The 23,895-nt window shown below is 31.7% G+C and overlaps 1 protein-coding gene across 3 annotated transcripts in view; it reads right to left on the bottom strand.

Annotated features, from left to right (window-relative positions):
* The window catches only part of nahoda (DOMON-like domain-containing protein nahoda), a 151,111-nt gene that overhangs the window by 95,225 nt on the left and 31,991 nt on the right, over positions 1-23,895 (bottom strand). For all 3 annotated transcript variants that reach the window (XM_088226734.1, XM_088226735.1, XM_088226736.1), the window contains exon 2: positions 2,808-2,866. The gene's annotated coding sequence lies outside the window, so the exon portion shown is untranslated. The remainder of the gene's footprint in view (positions 1-2,807; positions 2,867-23,895) is intronic.

The following is a 23,895-nucleotide window of genomic DNA, read 5'->3' as shown; positions in this document are numbered from 1 at the left end:
ATTTATAGATAATCTAGAAAGACTATTTTAACTACTAAAAATTTACATATTATTATTTATTACCTATTTAATTTGAAAAATAGAAAATAATTTATAATATTCTGTTTCGATGCTCCCAGAAATAAAAATAAAAAGGAAAATGACAGCTTAAAAAAGAACTGGGAGGGGAAAATAGAGTATTTTCACATTTTCGAAAAATGCGTACCCAAACAGTCATGTAACCATAACAAAATATAAATAATCAGAAACCAAGATAAAAAATAACATAAATATATGTAATTAATATAAATTCTTACTCTTAATTCTTAATTCTTAAATTCATACATTTAAATTACTTTTGGTATATTTTTTTTTCATTTTAATATTATTTCCACTTTTGTAAAGACTGACTAGATACATTAAACACAACTTTTTTACTTTGATTTTCATTTCATTTCACTTCAATATTTATACTTATATTTTAACTAATATATATTGCGATATTTTACTTTGATTTGTGGAGAAATATTTTCATATATAACTTTAAAAAATAAAATTTAAAAATATGTTCATTTGAAAAACGCGGCATGATTTACATTGAGGGTTGTGACGTCTAGATTTGTGATGATATTCTAAAAATAATTAAATGGTTAGGAACAAAATTTAAAATTAATATGAATCGTGACGTATTAGGGGCGTGGCCAATGCAATGGCCGTTTTTGCGGGAATTCTAAATTACAAATTCAAACATTTTTTTTTTTACTGGACAGTATTTCAAAGACCTTTATTACTTTATAAATATAAAAAAGTTATATTCCTTTATTGTTGCTGTACGGCAGACATTTCAACAATTTATTTTGAACTTTTTCTGTTTTTTATTTATTTATAAATCATATAACACAAAGTATTTACAAGTATAATACGTTGAATTACATTCCCAGGAGTTACAACAACTCAATTCGGGACATAAATAATATTAACTTTAAAAAAATATCACATATTGAGAACAACAAAGAAACAAAGCAAGTTTAGCACCTTTATAACTAAATATAGCACAACAATATATACGCCAAAAACCTTTTCTTACACAAGCAGAATAAATATCTTAAAAAAACTATATTTGTGGCTTCCATGGTATGGGGACCAGATTGATGTTGCATGTTCAAACCAGCTTCTAACAAATGCAGAATACAAAAAAATTAGGGTATTTATATATTTAAATAGTTAAGAGACTACTCTAGTGATAAAACCTAACATTTTAAATGCATCGCCTGTGATATGCCTGACATGGTCGATTTAGTCGAGTTTACTTATTAACAGAACACCGAGGTCCCGAATTATTGGAACATTCTTAATAGATTTGGAATCAATTATTATACCCAACTATAACACCATTATTTTTTTGCGAAAACCTTCGTACTGTCCTGATACCCGGTTTCACTGACGTGGAGTGGATTTGATCCATCGCCGAATTATGGGAGGCTCGTGAGGAAAATATAAGAGAAATCTCATTTGTGACTCATGAAGAATAAGAGTGGATAAATTGATGTCACATCTAATCCGAACACAAAAACCGCGGGCATAAATATTCATTAGCTAAATAGGCAAATCTTATTTACAGAATATTACACGCATAATGTTATACGCCGGAATACAGAGGTATTTAGAAAGTAAGAATTTAAACAGAAATACGCTGGAACACGCCTAAAATGACGAGATGAAGAATTCAGTCAAATGAAAATAAATTAAATTTATATTTGAAGCACTAACTTTATGGTTATTTTAATAAAATAACTTTGCTTTTGATCACATATTTTTTTTCTTCCTACCGACCGGTTTAAAAGCTACAGAAGCTTCTTTACCAAGATACACTTTACTAATTAATTCTATCATATTTTATTTTTTACAGTGATTTCTAAATATTACATCGAAACACAAATATGGAGCTAATAAGTCAAGTCTTTTTGTCATGTTGTTCTTAAGATGGGATGTGTGAAGTGAGATGGATACGATCTTTAAAATTAGACATCATCATCGTTCCATGTCCGCTCCCTAGTTGGAGCATGTGGTATCCACAAAAAGCCTCCACGCTGCCAGCTCATGTGCATCCTCCCAAGTCAGGTTCGCGTCCCGTAGTTCTGACACGAGCTGCTGACAAACAGTCAGCAGTGGACGTCCAGGACGTCGAGAACCTGATTTCTTGTAAAGTAGGCAAGCGTGGTTAAGGCTCTCAGGAGGCATCCGCAGCACATGACCAAGCCAATCGTATCGCCTCCGCTTGATGACAGTTGTCGCCGGAGTTTGCTGCGTCCGTTCTCTTATTACGTCATTCCTTACAAAGTCAAACCACCGCACACCCAATTTCTTCTGAGACACCTATTCTCAAAACTCAGAATTTTGCTGCTTTGGGCCCTAGTGAGGTGCCACGATTTAATTTAAGAAAAATAATGTACTTTGTCACCACATGCTAAGGAGTTTTTCAAATGATTTACCTGTAGATGCCTAGACTTCTATATTACCTTCTCTGAAATGTTCTTCATCTCTGTTGTAATATGTTAATATTAACAACTCAACAGGGAGTTGATTCCGGTCCATTTTTTTAGTAAATAAAAATTCACGAAATATACTATGAAGAGAGTGAGGGAGGTAAAAAGGAGAGGAAAGAGGAGGGAGAGAGGAAAACTAAAATATTCAGGAAGTGACATTTTATACGTGATTTGAATGTAGGAATAGAATCTCTGTAAAAGTTCTAATTTTTTATATTATTGGGTCTGTTAACATAAAAATAAGTATAATATGTATAAAAAATAAAGAATGTGATTACTTACATTAAGGGTGCAAGTTTTTTTCTATTCTAATATTTTTTCACTTCCTCCGTCGTTCATATCTGGAAAAAAAGAGAAAATACAGTTATTACATGTATGTTTTTATTGCGTACTTTTGAATTATATGTGGAGAAAAAAATGGGAGAATAATAAAAAAAAAAAATTTGAACTTCTTTTACAAAATAAATGCATTTTTGCCAGCTTTAGCGTGTAAAAAGCGTGTTTTTGTGCATCGTATAAAATACCTTAATTCCGCGTGCTCGCTAGTCTACTTCCTCTTTTCAAGTTCATAGTATATTTAATGGCAAAGTACAAGTAAATTTCGAAATGAGTAATTTATTCATCTAAAGACAGGTTTGCTTTACGAAATACTTCAAAATTAAATTATTATTGCTACGTTTATTGATTAATAACGGTAGTTTAGAGTAATCAAAATATTAAGTGAATTATTTCTGACGAAAGTGAATCTAACATAGGAAAATGCAACGAGGAAGATCTGTGTTTTAAAAAAAAAATTGTTAATGAACAATATTTTTATTTTTATATATCGTATTATCAGCGCTATGGTTTTTAAAAGTTTTGTATTTCTGTAATTACTCCGCGTGTGATGTCAGAGGTTCTCTTCCGCTCATTCTCAGTCAGTTCTGCCGATGGGTCCGTTGACGGTGAGTAAACCGGATATCTTTCACAGCTCTTTTATCATTGGTTAATTCATATGAACTAGTGACGTCATTTAAAGTAGTTCGTTTTTATGAAATTATTTTTTTCGTACATTTTCAGCCGTACAATTAATGCTATAATTTTTACCCCGCGCCAGAAAACATTTTTTGTATTCAATTTCCCGTAGAGCCGATGTTCCACATTTTGTTCATAATATGTACAAACTGGACCTCAAGTCGGCGAACTTTTGAGCCCAGGGCCCTGATTACAGTTAAAAATTTCAATTTTATCTACTAAGTCTCTGGAAAATATTGGCCATTCCGAATTTAATAAACTGCCCGATGAGCTAAAATACGAAAAGTCGAATAGCAAATCAAAAAGTGTCGCAATTAAAAAATATTACTAAATTTTTTTGATAGTGACTGTTATTAATGTAATTTATATAGATGGTGTAAAGTACTGTGTTTTATGTTTATGTATGTATATGTAATCTTTTCTTACTATTTCGGATGTATTAACTATGTATGATATTATGTGTTGTCACAAAAATGTTTTATTTATATGTACGGTCCTAAATGAGTTTTTTTTATATCTCCTGGGAGTAAAATGTGTACTGTATGTATTATATGTTTTATTAATAATAAAAAAAGTAAAATGAAGTTTTCTGAATGAAAAGCAGAATATGCATATATTTTTTTCTTTTAAACATGTTCAATTGCAAGTTACCGATGAAGATACATTAAATGTTCATGCAAATATACTCATTTTTGTACACAAAAATCGATTTTTCTTTATAGATAGTCGAAGATAACTCTTCTGTTAACTTCCCATTGTAATCGGGGCCTAGATTTTGTCTTGAGGTAGTATTTTTTTTTCCTAGCTTTAATTTTCTTTAGTTGTATTTTATTTTAAGTGTACCCATATGTGTTGTAAGGAAATGTGTTTGCTGTTGTCGAATGGACTGAATAAGTCCGTAAATAAATAAATAAATCGCTGCCCTAGACTGTGGGCTGGTATCTGAAGCTTACGACATATTACCTTAGCTCACGGTGATGATAATGACTGTTAGCTTATATAACGTCATTTGACGTAAGCGAAAGAGTTATACAGGTGGTCAAATAATTGACGTAAAAAAAATGTGGGGAGTAGAACACTTTAAGGGCTGTAAAAAAAGGCAAATATGGTCAATGAATTGTGAACAGTTTCTGATATATATATTTTTTTAATGTTTTTTTAGGTTGATTTCATCACTGCCGTCTGAATTTTTTTTCTCTGGGATAAATGTTAACTTTAATTTTTTTATATTTATTTGTTAAATATTAAGTATGTTATTGAAGAAGAAAAAATAACACGTGTCGTTCAATCGGAAGTATTATTAAAGTCTCACGTTTTATTGGATAATAGTATTTCTCAATAGTGTATCGGAGACGCCGAGAAGATGCAAAGTGTGCATAAGAGCTGGTAGGAAACACTGAAAATTTATTATTAAAATCAATGCATCTTACAAAAAAATATTTTATTGTGTTACTATTTATTATTAAAAGTAATTTATTATTGTTAAAAGCACCTTTTTTACGTTTTTGAAGTAAATTGCCCAAACCGTTTTTTTTAAGAAATCGCACCCTCTGATCTTTTATTGAAAAAAGAAAAAAAATCTTGAGAAGTGCCTAATTTTTTTGGAATTATGCGAGAGTTTATTTATTCTTAAAGTTTTTGAAATATTATATCGCTCTTTACACCTGATCTATAAAAGAATGTTAGTGTCGGTGTCTCCGATACACTATTGAAAAATACTATTATACAATAAAAAGTGAGATTTTTTTAATGCTTCCGATTGAGCGACACGCGTTATTTTTTTTCTTCAAGAACATACTTAAAATTCAACAAATGAAGAAAAAATATAATTTTAAAGTAAACATTTATTCCGGAAAAAATATTTTACACGACAGTGGTGAAATCAACTTATAAAAACAATTTAAAAAATATATTTCAGAAACGGTTGACAGTTCATTGATGATATTTGCCTTTCTTTACAGCCCTTGGGGTGTTCTACTCCCCACATTTTTTTACGTCAAGTATTTGACCACCCTGTATACAAAAAAAAAAAAAACTTATTACGTCAAGTACAATAAACACGGCCGAGCTTTTCATTATGTACCTATATAATAATGTGCATATTTAGAATTTTCCATGGCTAATTTCTTTCCCATGCGGAAAAGAGAAAGGTTACTTAATTACAGCATTCGTATATACACAATACACACACACACACACCCACATACACATACATCGACTCGTGGGAAATTATCAACAGAAAGTGAAATACATATACCTATTATAGGTACTAACCAATACTGTTTAGGAATATAAATGCCATTAAGTACCTACATATATGTAACAGCTTCCTTTGTGAATATCTTAGGTAAACGTTGGGTAAGGGGGACTGTACCGAACATTATATAAAAATATTAGCGGACCCGACAAACTTTGTCCTGCCCGAACGTTGACTTGCCTGCTATTAGCTTGGAAAAAGACTTTTCATTGATAAGTAGGTACCTGGGCACTTTTTGAATTCCAAAACATAAAATAATTCATTTTCAAATAAATAATTATTTTTGCAAATGTCAAACTCGGCGCTTCTCACTAACAGGGGTGCACTCTATACATGAATGCAATTTTTAAAAATGTATGAAATTTCAGTTAATATTATTATTGTGTTACCAAAAAACCAATAAAAATAAATAAATGGGAAGAAATTATTTATAAGGAATGTAAGGATAGAATCTGATTGGGATCCATAAAAAGCGAATGTTGTTTGTAAACATTCAAAAATAAAAAAAATTTAAACACAAAAAAACAACATCCTTCCATTTTTTTATATATGAGTTCTCGTCGAATGCAACTCTGATAGTAAAATGAAAAAAATATTTTTGCTTCTAACTTTTTTTTTACAGGTTCGATTGAAAAATTCAATATCTACGAACACGCGTAGCGCAAAGATCTACATTTCACTGAAAACCGCACGTAAATCGGTTAAGGCGTTTAGGAGAAGTTCAGTGACATCACACGTACAGAATAATTATATATATAAAGATATATTTCAGCTTTTTACGTACTAAATACGCGTTATACCTCCCTATAAATGCGTTAGGAATACCAGCTCTGCGGCGAATCGCAAATAATTATCGACGTGTTTAAAAGCATGCTAAGCATTTGAGCGATCACAATGAACAATAATGAACATGCTTAAGTTATCGCGGTCATAAGTCAACGCGTGTGTAATCTCTAAGTCAACGCTCATGTCGGTTTGTTTTTTGTTTTCCGCGAAAATAAATACAGTTCATTGCCGAAAAATCGGCGTAGATTATGAAAAATAATACAATATATTGCATTTGCAAAATAGTAAGAAGTACCTAATACAAAAAAGTGAAAATTAAATTACAAACAATAACTATGGCGACTGCTTTTCTTGAAGTTTGGCTTGTCGACCGGCGCGCCGGCTAAATGTAATAAATAGTTTGATAAATGGTGAAAAAACAAATAAAAACATGTTTCTTTTTTGGGTGATACCGTGTGTGCTGAATTTGTTCCGAATAAACATAATGTAAGTAGGGGCTAGAATCCCAATCGTACATGCGCTCTGTAGCTGCAAGACGTGCTGGAATATTTATTTACTGTACAGCGCCCTTGAGGTGATTTTCACAAAAATTGCGCTTTATTAATTATCCAACCATAATGATAATAAAGACGGGTCTAGTATGTCCAGTTGTCTATAATTATTCCATAATTTAAACTGTATTTCATTAATATGTTTGTATTTTATTTGTTTATCGAAAAAAAAAATAATATCGTGTGCAAAATTTTCTCTCTTTTACAGCATATTTTTATTTTTCTATACCAACTATAGTTCTCAACACCGTTCTATCTTTTATTTCTTTATATTGTATTTTTTTAATTGTATGTTGTTTATACAGGGTGTTCATTACACCCTGTCACTTCCGAAACCACGATGATCAGTATGGGCAAGAAGACATACTGGCACATCTAACTAATCTGCTAATTAAATACTTAACTTCAATATCAATGCATAGATGGCGCTTCCAACTCGCTTGTGGATAGGTTCTTGATTCGTAGCATATATACAAAAACCAAAAATGTTACCTGGTGTGGATATTCGCTAAATAAGCGTAATGGGGAATGTTGTAGTACCTACATAAAGTGGCCACCTAACCCAGCCAATGACAGGTCATAAGCCCTGTAAACGCTCGAATATCCATAATCCTGAATCTTGAATTTGAAAAAATTCTACCTCATTTCTGTAGGGATATAAATAAAAAATATATATACCTACTCCCGTCTTGGGAGAAAATCCAAATTTGTGTGCAGGTACACGAACCAAAAAATGTTAAAAAAATAAATGTTTAAATTATTTATGAACTATGATTCTCATAAAATGGAATTAACATCCATGTCACATTCACAAGAGAGTGATTTACGAACTTTTAAAACTATTTGAAATCCCCGCGTACTTTGCACATTCAATATCTCTTAATACACAGAGTGTCGAAACGAATTAAATCATTCACATGTCATTTTAACAATTACACAACTAATTTACTGTCTGAAGACGTCCATTTTGCGTAATAAGTGTTGCCTAAAAACGTTATTCTCATAAAATTGCAACGCTCGGAAACGTACGTACAAAATAATACAAAAATACATGACTTAAAGAAAAGTAACCAAAAGAAAAAATATCTATCGAAATATATATTGAGAACGGTAGTGGTTACACACATAAAGAGAGACATTTACCCAAGCGTCAACCACAACCATAATACAAGATACTCTAATAGGGATCTGATACTAAGTGAAGGGGTCAACACTGTTCTGGCATCGAGACAACACTATAACGTAGGCAAAAAGGTCCATAACCTTTTGCCAGAATCGTGGAAAGACGGGAGTGTTGTCAAGTTACGGAAGGTGTTGACCTCGCTCTTTCATGACATTGGTCGTAGGGAGTCAGAAAAGTTGATGCATGCCACGGATTGGAGAACCTTACTGGATGTCAAAAATAAAATATAAAAAATAAGGAATAATTTAAAAAATATATATTTATAGATGACAACCATGAAGTTTCGCATAAATAAATTGTCTATGTTTTATGAATGTATGTATGTGTATGCGCATGGGTGTATGTACGTGTGTGTGTATGTACATGTGTATATATGTGTATATTTATATATACATGTGTGTATATATGTGTATGTCTGTATGTATATGAATCAAAATGTGTATCCGAATAAGTTTATATTTTGTTTGTCTGTGCTCTATATTAATTTGTTAAGTATTATAATATATTAAAATGTAATTGCCTAGCTTGGAACGGGGTATGTACCCTTGTTAGCTGGGCAAAGTGAATATGGAATTGTATTTTGATAAAGAGTGTGAATAAATAAATAAATAAATAAATAAATATATATAATCAGCATTACATTATATATTTTTCATATTTAAAGCATTAACTTTGTGGTCAAACATTTAAAAAAATGTTATTAAATATTTGTATACAACCACTTATCGACTTTTCTATGTATACCGGATTCGAAACGTACCCGTCTCTTCGTCAGGATACCGATTAAACCAACATGCAAAACCCACTATATACCATCACCATTGTTGTACAAAAATATAAAACCAACACGACGTGCATTTTAATAAGCACATGCACTGATTAGGACAAACATGCACTGATTAAATTATGAAAATATTCTTTTGTTTGAGAATTAATGAAAAAAGTAGAGGGGATGGAGGGAGGGGGTAAGCTTAATACGTTTAATAGGGTGACCATTACAGTGGAACATCATATAAAGGACTTAATTAGAAGTTTGTTTGATTATTAATCAAAGGAACATTATTTTTTTAAAGCTTTCCTAATGTAAAATATTTCTATATTTTTTACTTTTAACCCCTTATTATTTTAACATATTACAACAGAGATGAAGAACATTTAAGAGAAGGTAATATAGAAGTCCAGGCATCTACAGGGCTTATGACCTGTCAATGGCTGGTTTAAGTGGCCACTTTACACACTGTGTAACATTCACCATTCTGCCTATATTTGAACATCTATATTCCTTCAATTCTTTCATCTGTTGATGTTTGTGAAGTTAAAGAGCTGAAACCTTTATTTATGCGGGTGAGATTCATCTGTTGTAATATGTTAATATAAACAGCTCCCCAGGGAGTTGAATCCAGTCCTTGTCTACAAAAATTTGGACAAACTCAAAATATTGTTCCCTTTTTATTTGTACGTAAGATATTAAATCCTGTATTTTTATAAAAGTCGTGATTTAAATTGATTAGGTGATTTGCTAATTCAGAGAAATTATTATTGTAAAGATTCCTTATATGTTCTTTAACACGAATATCAAAATTTCTTGGTGTTCTTCCAACGTAAACTGTAGGACAAGAATTGCACTTTATTACATTAAATCATCAAGGGCGTATCGTTCATATAAGCTACTATGTGCAGCATTTTCTTATACATGTAAACGTCGTTTTACGACGGGGTTCCGTTCCGAGAGACACCGGCGTAAAAAACAACGGCGTAAAATGAACACAAATATAATGGAAGATGTAAGGTTAGGTTCCGTGTCAAAATTTTAAAAACAATCTGAATAAATTACAAATGTATTTAATAAATACAGTTTAAATTTGTTTACAAAATAAATAATTATCTCTTGATACAAATGATGAATGTTTTATAATAAATACTAACTCTCCAGTTCGTCGGTACTAAATTAAATTCTTACGCTTTTTTGAAAAAAGCATCCTATTTGATTTGCTTTGATTGTTGCTTCCTTTCTTGCAGAATCATAGTATAAACTACAAATACGTTTACAATAATATAAATTTACTCGTACATATATAATCATGCCTTTTTATATTTCTTAAAAAAAAAACGAAAACTCACTCGGAAACAATTTCACACACACAATAGGCTGCATGTACACGTACACGGTAATATAATAAAACAACATGTAAAAGTGTGTTTGCTATTAGAATCGCGGCATTTACTGTCGTCTGGTGTCGGCAAAACCGGGAGATCCCATGAATCCCAATTCTTATAATAAATACTAACTCACCAGTTCGTCGGTACTAAATTAAATATTCACACTTTTTTGAAAAAAGCATCCAATATAATTTGCTTTGATTGTTGCTTCTTTTCTTTCAGAATCATAAGATGGATAAACTACAAATATTTTTATATTTTTTGAATTTTAATAATAATAAAATAAAAAAATATAATCACTAAGTATAAGATAACTGAGTTTTCTTCTAAAATAAGCTTGCTGATAATAAAAACACATTATTTGAAGATTTATCTATTTGAAAAATAGTAGGATCTAATGTCCTATATCGAACATTATTACCTAAGGACTATTTTCCTTTGATAGGATACAGTTGACAAATGACCATTCGTTCTTTCATCCGCCTGTTCTAACTTTCATATAGTGCATTCAAATAGTATTTTGAAATTAAAATATTGTTTATTCGATCAAGTAATATTTTTATCACTTGGCTGATTTAAGTTATACTACTATTAACGAAACAAATCATAGGAATCATAATGAAAGTCATTAAAATATATATACTATATAAATACACATACGGTGAAAGCGATAAAATTTGCATACGATTAGATTTGATTATAAATTAATTCTTATGTATTTCATTAGAAAATAATTTTAAGATTAAGATTAATTATTTCAATTTGCATATTAAGTCACTTGATTATTTATCGATGATTATATCAGATTCATTTTTAAATCAACGAATCGAATAAGATTGTGAACAGTAATTAAAATTAAAGTAATCATTACGATCATAATTGATATTTTAAATGATAATTCATTATTAGGACACGACATTAATCACAGAGATTAAATTATTAAAATTTAATTAAATTAGCTACAATAAGTTGCAAATACAAAACTCAGGAGGACTGTTTTTGACTCGATGGCTACTCTCAGGTAAAAGTCCCGAAAAAGTCAATCGAGTAGAGATTAGTCCGTCTTGTGGTGTACGAGTTTGTGCATGTGCAACCAAGCCTTGGGTTCAATTACCGGTGAGGTCGATAAGAAATATTGATAATATGTGATTTCTCCCTGATCTGATGCCAGAAGCGTACGACTGACCATCGTATCTTCATGTATGTTACTTTTTTTTCATTTTTAATTGTATATATTGAAATATATAAATACAGATTATATTTGGATACAACAAAAGATATGTAAATAATAAAAAATACAAAAATCCCACTAAGTCACACCACCAAGAGGCTTGTTGGTGGAGATTTACCTACATAAAATTAATCTTACTTAAAAATAAATATATTTAAATCAAAAAGTAAAAAAACAGTAACACCTACTCAATTAAAAAAACAAATATTACATTTACGTATTTGTACACCAAAATTAAGCACATTATTTTATACTACACTCTTGATTGAAAAGCTTATTTATTATTATATTTTTTATTTTTTTTTCACATTAAATAGTAATAAAAATAATGTGACCTCACCCGTGCCCAGGACACTTAAACAAAAAAAAAATACTTTTTAATCCAATACAAATACATAATTTACAAAAATGTTTATACACTAGGTACATTCAAGACAATTTTATTTTTACATTTGGATGTAGTCACTCCACTGGCCCACAGGCACGTTCCGGAGTGTCAGGGTATTATTTATTTTATTCATAATTGTACATTCTTTCACATCAATTCTGTGTAGAAATTCAAAAGAAATAAAAAAAATTAAAAAATTGAAATATACCTGTATCAATAAAACGAAAAAGGATTTTCAAGAAACTAAAATTATATACTTAACATAATACTTTCTTTTGTTTACATGTGAGAATATATAAAGAAGACTTAATATACAGAGAGAAACAAAACTACATATTTTTGTTTATATTTAATTTATGCGTACCTTTATTAATTATATTATAAAACGCACAAAAAAAGAACATAACATAAACTATACGTTTGTGGAGCAGGTGATTCAATATTAGTTTGGGCGAATGAGACAATCCATTTTACTTCTACCCACCTTCACTATCCATTTTTGTATAGCCTTTTTGAACATTTTCTCGTTACTAATCGTTTTAATGGACAGTGGAAGTAGATTTTAATAGCATAATACTCAAAATTCCTTTGTCCGAAAGTGGTATTAGTTTGTAAATGTTTAATTTCTCTATGTGATGAGGATCCGGTGTTTAAATTGTTGGGGTTACGTCTTTCGTTTAAATAAGTATAGTTTTCGAATCTGTAAGGGAGTATTGTTTTAGCGAATAATTTCTTCGGTGTCATAAGTTGTGATTTGTAAAATATTTCTTCGTATCGGGACTCTAGATTATTGTAATTATGGATTTTTGAGCAACAAATACAGAAATATTTTATTATTATTACATGTATTATTAAATCTAAAATAAGGTCAGTAGAAATTAAATTTAAAATATAAGGGAAAAGATAATTTAAAGGTCTAATACCATCTAAATTTGTTTCAACAGGGATAGAAAACATTTTTGAGGGGGGAATATTGAAGTCTAGGCATTTACAGGGCTTATAGCCTGTCATTGGCTGGTTTAAGTTACCACTTTACACACTGTGTAACATTCACCATTCTGTCTACGTTTAAACGTCCATATTTCCTCAACTCTTCCATCTGTTTATTTTTGTGAAGTAAAAGAGCTGAGACCTTTATCATGTGAGTTAGATTCATCCGGCTGAACCAATTCACCTACTAGGCAACGCCTACAAACAATTTTCGAATTTTATACTTCTTCTTTTACCAGCTGGTCAATTCAAAAATGTTTGAGAATGCCTAAATGTTTGCAGACTGGCTGGATTAAGGAGTTATTTAGATCTGGATTTGTTGCAACAGAGAGGGAAAACATGTTTGAGAAGGTAATATGGAATTCTAGGCATTTAAAGGGCTAATGACCTGCGATTGGCAGCTCTTTCACTTCACAAAAGCCAACAGATGCAAGAGTTGAGGAAATGTGGACGTTTAAACATAGGAAGAATGGTTAACGTTACACAGTGTGTAAAGTGGCCACTTAAACCAGCCAATGAACGAACCTCGGATTCCTCATCCGTGTCCGCGACGACCATTACCCGATTTTTAAAAACTCAGTTATGATAAAAAAATACATAATTTTGGAAATGAATGACTCCTTTTGGCTTACCATGAGCAGATTTTACAAACATATTTTTTGAATACTTAAATATTTTTAATTTTCTTAAATCGGCATCGCCGCCAAGTATGGGCTCTCCTCTCATTGAATAAAGTATGGAAATTAGAAAACACACACGGTTCTTGGTAAATGCAACAGTTACCTTAATAATTATCATCACAATAGTAATTGAGGTTAACTGATCGTAACCTCTGATTACACCGGTTCACATACAAATTTCGGCAGCCCATTTCATCAACAAGACATTTTGTAACGCCAGTAAACACGCTTGTTTCAAAGAGGTGAGTTTCATTGTTTGTAAAAACATTTTAACAATCTACATAAAATAAAAAAAATAAAAAAAATATTTTTTTATTAATAACAAATAAAAATACAATATTACTACTAAATACAATTTTTTACATTAATCAAACATATATTTACATTAACGTTTCCCATTACGTAAAAAAAATAAACAATTCTTGTGTACATAATGGGGAGTGACGTCTTACAATAGATTATTTTATTTTAATCAATAATATTTTTAGAATAACATAAATAAATTACAAAAAAGATATTAACGATATTTTCAATCAGTGTTACATAAAGAAGAATTATAGATGTCATTTTTAACTTCTTTCTTAAATAAATTGTATTCTTGACTTCTTTTTACTATCTTTGTTCTTTTCATAAAAGAAAAATATTCCTCTGTAAGTATAATGATGTGCTGTTTTTAATTTAGGAATTAAGATATTACCACCTGTTCTAGGTCGCGTGCTTACGTTTTGAGACCTAGAAATACTATTTATTTTATCTTTTTTTTTTTTTTAATATATATTTGGACCCCTGTATTTAGTAGCCTTACGTGTCTTGTACAAGGCTAAGGTACTCGGAAAAAATCGTTTTTGTTTGTCTTGGAAATGGGATGTTCGATCACTGATTTTGGTTTATTACCTTTATGAGTCCAATCACCATTGTTGCAAAGTTCAAGAACAATGGCGCGTGATAACTACTTTTAACTACAGTGTGGATATCTGTTAAGGATATTCCATCTTTCCTGCATTCTGCTTCAAGATTATGGCGTTGCAAACTGAAAAATGGGCACTGAAATAACAGATGTTCGATACTCTGTAAAGAAATATCATCGCATGGACAATAGTCATCATTCCTTAATTTAAACCTATATAGATATCTTCTCATAGCTCCGTGTCCGGTAAAAAATTGGGTGATGATGACGGAAGTTTGCTGCATCAGCCAGCGTTGGGAAAAACATTTTAGTGATTTTACCTGTAGAAGAAGCGCGGTAATGATCCTCCCAACGCTGCTGCGTATTTTGTTTTATACAGCGTTTAGCAAAGCTAAGGGAAATTCTGAGAAGAAAGGTGCCGTTCTTTTACAAGTTGCATATTTTATCTTTATGTATTTGAAGCAAACAATTCTTTTTATGTGGCAATTTTAAATCTAAAACCTTATTTTTTTTAAATAATTGAACAGTAAGAAAAGTAGACGCTTTTTTCAAAATAACTTTTATAATTAATTTTTGTATTTTTTCAACCGGTAAAATATTTGTTTTAAAAGCACCACCTCATCCGGTTATTCCGTACTGTAATATGGATTGGGCGAATGCAAAGTGAATTGATTTTAATTTTTCGATGGTTAATATATTCCTTAATCTAATAAATACATATATAAGTTTTCTCATTCTATTTACAATATTATTTATTTGCTCCTTCCATTTTATATTTTTATCAATTATAATGCCTAAATATTTCATGATATTTTTTTCAGTGATTTGAAGGCAATTATCATTATGAAACTGATATCCTTTCAAATCATTTCACTTAATTTGATGCTGCACAAAAAACAATAATTAGAACCGTGTTGACGTCATTCAGAGGATATGCAGCGAAGAGCGGTTTGATGAATAGGTATTTGATTATGGTTTTTATGTCACTCTCTCGAATACCATGCGAAAGAGACAACTGCACATCTGACTGATGATGCTTAGCGAAAATTGTCAAAATCAAGGTCTCGTATTTCCGTTTGCCCTACCCTGAAACTGAACCGATTTTGTTTATTTTTTTTTGAAGAAAGAGTATCGAAATTATCCGTATCTGCATAGTTTGATATTTTTTTAAATAATTGAATTCTTCAATGATAATATGGCGCCCTTTAATGCATTATCACGTATATAAGATTATATAATTATGTATAAATTAATACTGATATTGATATCTTTAACAATATATTAAATAATTATTGGAGAAGTGTAACGCATTTCATAAAATCAAATAGTCCCTTATTTTAGTTAGGTTAACTAATTTGAAATAACCAGTTAGTATAATTTATTGTAATAACTTTTATATATTAATAGAATTTAATTAACATATTACAACCGAGATGCAGAGCATTTTAGAGAAGGTAATATATTATTCTAGGCAATTACAGGGCTTATGACCCGTCATTGGCTGGTTTAATTATCAAACGTAGCAAGTATGTACAAAGTTTTCTAAAATTATCAAGAAATATCTTAAAGAGGTCGAAAATAACTACAACTGCTCTCTTAGATGAGACTGTAGGCCGCGGGTGGTTTCCTTAGTTGAGGCCCGAAGATCCGATAAACTGAGACCCCAAGGGCCGAATTTTCAAAGAATGTTTCATAAGTCTGTGTCAATGTGTTAATGCTGTCGGTGAACCAATTTGACATAACATTTTGCTTGTGTAAGTGATATACACGGTTTTTCAGGGCCAGACCGCGAAACTTCAGAGGAACCATTCCTCATGGTAAGCATTAAAACATCTTTTTTTTTTTTTTTTAATGATCTCAAAATGGAGTTAATCTTCTTTAATTTCTCGGACTAGCAACCCTTCCGCAAACCCCTACCCCTCCCCGACAAAAAAAAATGCGATAAAAACGTACTTGACCAACGAAGCGATACGCATTTGCATTTGTCGATCTGCAAAAGGCATTTAATAGAGTTAACAGAGAGAAATTGTGGAAGGTTTTATCGGATTATGAAGTAATTGGTAACCTGACTAGGGCTATTGCGTATCTGTACAAGGACAGCACAGCATGTGTGAAGGTGAATGGGTCATTCACATCGTGGTTTAACATTAAGGTATGTGTAATGTCACCATGGTTGTTCAACATATACATACATCGACAACTGTATAAAATAACTGAAAGATTTAAAATTGGGAGCAAAAACGATTGGTATAACTGTAAACTGTCTTCTGTATGCGGATGATGCCGTGCTTCTTGCTAGCAGCAAAGAAAACCTGCAATTCTTGGTAACAAAAGTCTACTATGTATGCAAGAAAGCGATTTGCTTATGAATGTAAATAAATCGAAAGTGATGGTTTTTGAAAGGGATGAAAATATAACTAAATGTGAGATAAGTGTGAACGGAAATATTCTGAATCAGGTTGAATAATTTGTGTATTTGGGAAGTATGTTTACTAGGGATGGAAAGACCGAGAAAGATATTGAAAGGAGGGTGAGTGCCGGGAACAGGGTGAACGGTGCACTAAAATCTACTTTGGCAAACAAATGTTTATCGCAGGAGGCTAAACTTGCAGTTCACAATGGAGTTCTAGTGCCAACTCTAATGGATGGGAGCGAAGTATGGAATTGGAAAAATGATTATGAAAGTAGGTTTAATGCTGTCGAAGTGCAATCCCTCTGGCGAATGTATAGTAAAACGATGTATGAGGTGCACAAATGTCGAGAACTGTGTAAGGCTGAGATATGCATTATCGACAGAATCAAAAAAGGAGTGCTGCGTTGGTTTAAACATGTAGAGCGAATGGACAACGAAAGAACGGCTAAAAGGAACTACGATGCGAATGTTGACGGATGCAGAAAACGAGGACGACCGAGAAAGACATGGCACGATCAAGTCCATCAAATACTTGAAGATGGATATCTCAAAAGTAGGAATAATCGGCGTGCGTGCATGAGTATGAATGTAGAGGAAGCGAGGTCTGTATGCAAAGATAGAGTGATATGGCGTTCTATCCTCTCTGCCTACCCCTGCGGACTTTTGGATTTTTTTATTACGATATTTTTAAAGCTTACTATGAGGAATGTTCCTCTGAAGTTTCGCGGTCTGGTCCTGAAAAATCGTGTATTTGAATGTAAACTTTTTGTTACGCACACATCATAAACAAAGTTTATAAAAGATTTGATTGGACCGTATTTAATTGTCGCAGAACAAACTTGTTTAAGAAGTAAAAATATTTTTTTTATTTTTGAGTGATATTAATTTGATACAATTTCAAAATACGACTTTCAGTATCTATTGAAAGAGTTTAAATAATAAAGCTTTGTTATAAAATTTCGCTTCAGGTGTTTTGTTTTTATTGTGATCACAATCATTAGGTTATTGCTATAGCGGGTAATTTAATTATGACATTAGAGATTGTTTTTGAGATTGTATTTCTAAAATGAGGACCCGTATTGCAAAACGAAGTACGAAACACTTTATTATTCAATAATAGTTTTGCGCATGTGAAAAATGAACTAAATTTTTATTAGTCAAGTTTGTATAACTTTCCCACGATTCTGTAAAATGTTGAAATAAATATTGATCAACCGAAATACGCGTTATATAAATTCCAAAAAGACATTTTATTTATTTATTTTAAAATCTTAATATAGTCTAGATTCCTATAACACGGTCTCCAACAACACGGTTTTGCTCTAACACTATTAAAATTAATTAATTATATGGACGTTTTTATTCATAAACCCTACGATTTTAATAAAATAAGTGTGAAATAAAATACACTATGAAATAAAAGGCATAAATTTGTTTATTTTAAAGTTGTTATGTTATACATATCATTTATATGTAACAGCTCTTTAATGTACGCTATTTTTTTATTTTTTTTGCGCCACAACAGGCCAGGAGGCCCAATTACAGTGGTGAACTACATAAAAAAACACCCAGGCTTGAGAAAAATCACATTTTTATTTTTTGTGTTCTCACCGGGAATCAAACCCGGAATCTTTCGTGTGTGAGTCAAGCGTCTTGACCCCTTCACCACGGAGGCTATAGAAACTTAAACTTATTAAATATTTATTTATTTATACATCAAAGGTTCAAAGAACCTTTTACGGAAATAATCACAGCAGTGAACAATAATTATGTACTACATGATATGAAATATAATAGAATAATAATTAAATTAGACAAATTAAGTAAACATAAAATATGGAAAAAAGAAAAATAAGATCTCTAAATATAAGATAACTTTTTTTTATTTTTTTATTAATATCCCTACAGAGATGAGGTAGAATTTTTTTAAATTCAGGATTATGGATATTCGAGCGTTTACAGGGCTTATGACCTGTCATTGGCTGGGTTAAGTGGCCACTTTACGTTTTACAACATTCCCCATTCCGCTTATTAGCGAATATCGACACAGGTAACATTTTGATTTTTGTATATATCTTATTAAATGAGAAACCATTCACTAGCGTGTTGGAGCGCCATCTATGTATTGATATTGAAGTTAAGTATTTTTAATTAGCATATTACTTTATTTTATGTATTTAAGACTCTTCCGAGTTAAATTTAAAAAATATATATATATATATATATATACCTACTCCCCCTCGGGAGAAATCCAGATTTGTGTATGTAAAAAAATACACATACCAAAAAATAATGTTGTATAAGATAACCATTAACATGAGAAAAGGTTCCTTCTCGCGGAAGGAAAAACTTCGACTCAAATTTTTGCACGGATCAAAACTGTTGATGGCGAAGGTGCTGTGAACCGAACAAACGTACTTAAGTTTAATGAAGGAAGAACGAATATTCATGACGAGCAAAGGATTGGGAGACCTTCAATTGTGACCGATGAGTTGGTGCAAAAATGGCCTCCGTGTTTTGGGACCGAAAAAGGATCATTTCGATTGATTTTTTGCCTCGGGGGGAGACGATTACTGCAGCAGGATACTGTGAAACCTTACGACAGCTCAAAAGAGCAATTAAAAAAAAAAAAGTGTTTTTTTTTACAATATACATAAGAGATAAAACAGAGTACTAAAAAAATAAAGAATAATTACATAGCAATCAAATATATATTAATAGTAAAAATATTAAACGAAAATTTCCCACAAAGGCATTGCCTGTTTGTGGGTATACAAGAAAATTTTAATAAATTTTTGCACCTATAATAAATAGACAGTAAAATATTCTGTAAAAGATTAAATGTTTTTTTTTATAGTTTAATAAAAAAAATAAAAAAATAAAAATAAACATAAAAATATTCCTTTTTATTAAAGGGCAACAAAATATATCATAGAAAAAAAAGAATTAACATCTTTAGTCTGAATCTAGGATAGTGCGTGCGTTTTAAAAGAAGGAAAATTTTGAAAGTTTGGAATCAATGAAATTTTATCAGTAAAAAAAGAATTAAACATTTTTGGGCCTATAAAACATGCATGTCTCTGAGCGAGCCTCGTTTTACAATGTGGTATTTCTAATACACGATTCCTTCTTTGACTTGATCTATTTGAATTACTTGTAAAAAAAATTGGTTCTTAGATATATATTTTAAACATTGAAAACAATATATTTGTCTTTTGTCTAAAAGTTAAGCTTCATGGATCAATTGGAGAGAGGGAAAAGTGCGTTTTTTGTGAAGCATTACTTTTGATATAAATTTTTCAACAGTTTCTAATGGTTTAGTATGGTTGTTGTAAGCTCCCCCTCATCCAATTATTCCATAGGTAAACGATGACTCTACAAGCGCATAATATATCATTTAAATTCAAAACAAACGGAGGGGAATATTGCCAAAGGGAGTGTGTTTGTTGCACGACAACGCCCGCCCGCACATGGCTAACGCTACTAAGGCACGTTTGAACTCGTTTGGTTAGGTCATTTTGAACCACCCTGCATACTCCCCTGAGTTAGCGCCTTCAGATTTTCATCTTTTCACCTTCTTGAAGACTCGCGTGGGTGGAAAAAACCGATCTGACCGATGAAGAGGTGAAACAAGAGGCCAAGAGATCAAAAAGCCTTTGCCACGACTTACAACCTGCATATAACGGGAAGGCGACTACGTGGAAAAATAAGTTATATAAAGGTGTCCTTTAAACCCTGTCACATCTGAAATCACAATAATCAGTATGGGCAAGAAGACATATTAGCATATTTAAAACAATATTTAGGATACGGAAATTTTATAAAAATAAAATATTAAAAAAAACAAATGGTTGCTTACTTCTGCAGGGGAGAAGTGAGGGGAGCGCGGCGCAGTATCAGACTCCCACCTCCCCCTCCTCGTTTCTGCCCTGCAGAAGTAAGCAACCTTTTGCTTGTTTTAATGGTTATTTAAAAAAAAAATATTCGTTCTAAAATATTATTTGACTGTGCCAATATGTCTTCTTGCTCATACTGATCATCGTGGTTTCGGATGTGACAGGGTTTAATGAACACCCTGTATATACAAACAATGTAGGCACTGTATTTTTTTTTAAATACAAAAATTGAGTACTCTTACTTTCTGGATAAGCCTCGTATATTAATAAATAAAAAATATGGAAAAACACTGAACTTCCTCATTGACTTTAAATAAATTATAAGAAGCAATAAAACACAATAATCCATAAAAATATGTTTTATGTTAATTTGACACATGTCTTTCATTAGAAAAAAATGATAATAAATACAGCTCTCTGACAAAAAAATTTTGTTATTTTTACGAAGTAAGACATGGTTTGCAGTTTTTAGAAACCCCAAAAGTAAAACTAAATTCCACAAGTTAAGCCACTTTAAAATATCCTAGGCCGCTAAATTTCTGGTTAATTTTAAAAAATATATTTTTTTAAATATTGCCTTATTCTTTTTTAAGAAATCGCAATATAAAAGTACACTCTTTCATGCAAGAAAAAAGTCAGTAAATAGTTTTCTTTGTAGACCCCTTAAAAATACTATTATCGACTTATGGGCTTTCTAAAGGTTAAGTTATTTCTTTAGTTCTTTCGCGAAAGAGCGACTAAAAAGATTTGTGATGCGAATGTTGATCGATGCAGAAATCGAGAAAGACCGAGAAAGAGATGGCACGAACAAATCCAACAAACAATCGAAGATACACATATTAAAAGTTGGAATAATCAGCGGGCGTGCTCGAGAAGATGTATAAATGTAAAGTAGGCAAAATCTGACAGAGTGATATGGCGTTCTATCCTCTCTGCTTACCCTTACAGAAAAAAACGGCGTGAGGATTTCTTTGTTTTAAATATTAGGATTTCCACCTGTTGAAAGTGTAAAACGTTGAGAGTAAAATTTATCATTATGTTATTAATGTAAGCATTTTGCGTAAATGCCCTATGGGCGTAAACAAATTAATTTATAATGATAAGCAATAATAAATAAAGTTTGTTATAAAAAAATAATGATCCATGATTTTCGGATGACGTCAGCTTTGGGATGTAAAGATAAAAAACTTTAATAGTGTCGTTGCGTGGGTCAAGAATGTATTGAACCCACGACCTTTGAGTTCGTAGGCAGACACACACCCACTGAGTCACGAAGCAAATCAAAGACAAGTGAATATTATTGCATAATGGATATTAAAGACCTTCTTCACGTGATATTTTACCATACTTACGATATATAAACGCGCTAATCCGTATCCGGGCGGAATGATGAACACAGTTTTATGTGTGAGTTTTATCGACTCAATGACTGCTTTTTGAGCGAAAAATGTGAAAATTGTTTCGCCTTGTTAGGGCATTTTTTTTTGCACCACAACAGGCCAGGAGGCCCAATTACAGTGGTGAATTACATCGCAGAACACCCAGGCTTGAGAAAAATCACAATTCTTTTTTTTGTGTTCTCACCGGGAATCGAACCCGGAACCTTCCGTGTGTAAGTCAAGCGTCTTGACCACTACACCACGGAGGCCGCCAGAGAGACACTTTCGCGTCAAACAAATCGCTACTGTCACAAGGTCCTGTCCGTGCGTATTCACACGAGGACGACGTGGCCGCTGGCAACCGCGGGCGGTGGTGGGGGCAATCATTGTTAATATTATTATTGTTCCGCGGAGATAGCCTGCCCGTCATCTATCTCGGTGGTGACGTCTCGGAACAATTTTGTTGTATAACAAATTGATGTTTACACGTGGACAATGGTGGAGTCCTGGGACAAAACTAGTTTGTATTGTCTACGAGTATATGGCTTTTCAATCTCGCCGCTGCGCTGTCGGACTTTTTCCAAAACGTGTTCTGCTCTAGAAGCGCAAACCAAAATAGGAATTGGTACAACACGCGAGATTGAGAAAAATCACATTTAGAATTATTTTGCTCTTCCCGGGAATCGATCCCGGGACCTTCCTTGCATGAGGCAAGCGTCTTGGCAATTACACCTCTAATGTTCTCTCAGCAGAATGCTCGTACGAGGTTTTCCTGTTGATATTTTATTTATTTACTAATTCATATTTTACTCTTACAAACTATAAACAATAATAAAAATAATGTGACCTCACCGGTTACCCGTGCTGAGGACACTTAACAATATACTTTTTTGAAATGTTTTTACATTTTTTTAGAGAGTAGGTTAAAAGAGTCTACTTTATTATGTTATAATTTATATGAATAACAAAATTCAGATATGGTGCGTCTATTTTCAAGGGTAAAAAATCCATTTTGTTTAGCAGATTAGCTGTAAGTGCAAAGCGTTTTATTGTTTTTATAATCAGGGTAATTTGAGAATTTTTGTTGAACATTTTCAATCCTTTCCATGTTTGTTATGTAATATGTATCTTTATACGAATAAATAAATAAAAAGTCACAGAAATGTATTAGTAAAAACCAACAAATAAAATTAGGTGCCATATACACGTGATTTATAAATTAACATAAGCAAATCGTCCGTGAAATTCTTCAGTTGATTGATAAATAGGGAAAGTACTCAGAGATTTTATTTTTCTTTGAAAATGATGAGGCGTTCACCAGGCGTGAATTAATCTTCCACGATTGAATGTAGCGGAGACCTACAAAAAACGAACCGAGAAACGACAAAATGCGGAATACATACAACATAATGCGAAAGTTAAAACGCAAAAAATAGCGTAGCTAATAATTTAAATAATCAACGAAAAATAATCTGGAAATGTGAATTCAGGTAGGAAAAACTGAGAAAAAGTGAAAGATGAAACAAGATAGGTTG

This window comes from Micrasema longulum, unplaced genomic scaffold (genome assembly GCF_059751315.1).
Source record: "Micrasema longulum isolate JH-2025_06_02 unplaced genomic scaffold, ASM5975131v1 h1tg000464l, whole genome shotgun sequence".
NCBI lineage: Eukaryota > Metazoa > Arthropoda > Insecta > Trichoptera > Brachycentridae > Micrasema > Micrasema longulum.
Note: the sequence above shows the minus strand (reverse complement) of the source record. Positions and strands in the feature narration are given on the sequence as shown.